Consider the following 2500-nt stretch of genomic DNA (forward strand, 5'->3'; position numbering starts at 1 on the left):
ACTCTTACTCAGAGCTGCTGTGGAAGGAAACCTTTTTAAAAAGAACTTGCATATTGAAAAAAAGATGTGTCTCAAGCTGCCGGGCCCTGTCCATTGTCACGTTAATGGCAGGACGGGGCAGGACTGCTTTGACCAGGAGACCTGTTTTCTGGGACGCAGGTGTGAGATTCCAGGGGACCTGCTTTGTGCTGATTTCCCTGCCTCCCTCCCTCCTCCCCAGGACTTCCTTCTGAACACCTTTGTCGTTTCAGCGAGGGCCAAAAGCCTGCCTGTGAAAGGGAAGGATCAGCCGGTCAGCCCCCTGCTGGTCGCTGCTGCCAGTGCAGCAGGCGTGCGTGTGTCCTCGGCCTCGTGTCCAGGTCCCTCAGGGACTTGAGGCAGCTCTCCCCGGTGGTCTCGTGGTCAGGACCGGGCTTCGAATCCCAGTCGGGGGGGGATGACTTTCTGCTGCAGATTAATTGGCATGAAGGAAAGTCTCCCCTCCTGAGCGTAAAGCTCCACCCTCACCACCACCACCACCGCCTTTTCCTCCCCTTGACAAACGGACAGACAGACAGACAGACAGACAGTCAGTCCAGTTCGGGAGCGCAGCTTTCATTAAGCAATGGCATTTGTGACAACTCATCGTCTGACAGGTTGATGATTTCCCCACACGCCTCCTGCCGAATAAAAGGCTCACCCTCCCGGACACTACCCCCAGAATCACCCACCCCCCCCCCCCGGGGTGAATATTAAGCCCGAGAACACCGACTGTAACCAACCGCAGTGAAAAGTTGAAGTGGCAACTCATTAACCAGATTTATTTTGGGCAACTCATTAACCAGATTTTTTGTTCATTTGGTTTATGAGTTGCCAAGTGTAAATCTGGTTAATGAGTTGCCACTTCAACTTTTCACTGCGGTTGGTTACAGTCGGTGTTCTCGGGCTTAATATTCACCCCAGGGGGGGTGTATAGCGGGCGATGGCCGGTGTGGAGTGCGTTTTTTGGGGGTTGATTTTCACTTTGCCTCGCTGGTGGAATTTGTGGGAGGCAGGCAAGGGGATTGGTGTGGGCTGGTGGGCGGCAAGGGAGATGCTTGCTTCGGGGTGTTATCCTCACTTTGGTCCGCTGGTGAGAGTAGGCAGCGGCAGGCTGGCAGGCAGGCAGGCAAGTGTGATGTAGTGTGGGGTGCAGTGCAGTGCAGTGCAGTGCTGCCCTGTCGTTTATGAAAGGTTGTAATGACACTGCTTTGCAGCTGACCATGTCCACTGATTTGTGACGCCCGTATGGAGGCTGATATCTCAGGAGGGCCGAGGCCGATTTCCTCCGGGGACGGCTCGTCGCGTGCGGCAGGACGAGGCGCAGCGGACGGTACCGAGCGCTCGGAGGTGCGGCGCTGCCCGCCGGAGGTACAGCGAAAGGCTGCAAACCGCTTTCCGCCTGCTAACTCGGCGGCCGTCAGACCGACCGACTCCGCTTTACCACCGGAGCTAGAGTCGGGCAAGGGGCACCGAAGGGTACCGGAAGGATCGCGTTCGCACGACGGGAAGTCGACTAGCGGGCCGCCGAAAGCGAGCCGGGGGCCCCCGGTTTTTCTGTCCCACCTGGAGACTGATATCTCAGGAAGGCCGAGGCCGATTTCCTCCGGGGACGGCTCGTCGCGTGCGGCAGGACGAGGCGCAGCGGACGGTACCGAGCGCTCGGAGGTGCGGCGCTGCCCGCCGGAGGTACAGCGAAAGTCTGCGAACCGCTTTCCGCCTCCTCTCACCGCACGGCTCTCCTTTTCACCCACTGGCGGATTTTCACCCTCCGACTGCTCGCTACCGTCCGCTGCGCCTGGTCCGGGCCCTGTCCATTGTCATGTTAATGGCAGGGCGGGGCAGGACTGCTTTCACCAGGAACCCGGTTTTCTGGGTCAGAGGTTCCAGGGGACCTGTTTTGTGCGGACTTCCCTGTGTCCGTCCCTCCATGCCTTCCCCCCAGGACTTCCTTCTGAACACCTTTGTCGTTTGAGCGAGGGCCAAAAGCCTGCCTGTGAAAGGGAAGGATCAGCCGGTCAGCCCCCTGTTGGTCGCTGCTGCCAGTGCAGCAGGCGTGCGTGTGTCCTCGGCCTCGTGTCCAGGTCCCTCAGGGACTTGAGGCAACTCTCCCCGGTGGTCTCGTGGTCAGGACCGGGCTTCGAATCCCGGTCGGGGGGGGGATGACTTTCTGCTGCAGATTAATTGGCACCTCTGAAAGAAAGTCTCCCCTCCTGAGCGTAAAGCTCCACCCTCACCACCACCACCGCCACCTTTTCCTCCCCTTGACAAACAGACAGACAGACAGACAGGCAGACAGTCAGTACAGTTCGGGAGCGCAGCTTTCATTTGGAAGCAGACCCTGCTTGTTTAAAGTCAACGACGCCAAGTTATTTTGCACTTTGAATTATATCGCTCCGTGCGAGCGGCACTCAGCCTTGGAGAAGAAAAAAATACCACTGAGCTGAGAAAGTTCTTTTTAAAAAGGTTTCCTTCCACAGCA

This window comes from Heptranchias perlo, unplaced genomic scaffold, assembly GCF_035084215.1.
Source record: "Heptranchias perlo isolate sHepPer1 unplaced genomic scaffold, sHepPer1.hap1 HAP1_SCAFFOLD_296, whole genome shotgun sequence".
NCBI lineage: Eukaryota > Metazoa > Chordata > Chondrichthyes > Hexanchiformes > Hexanchidae > Heptranchias > Heptranchias perlo.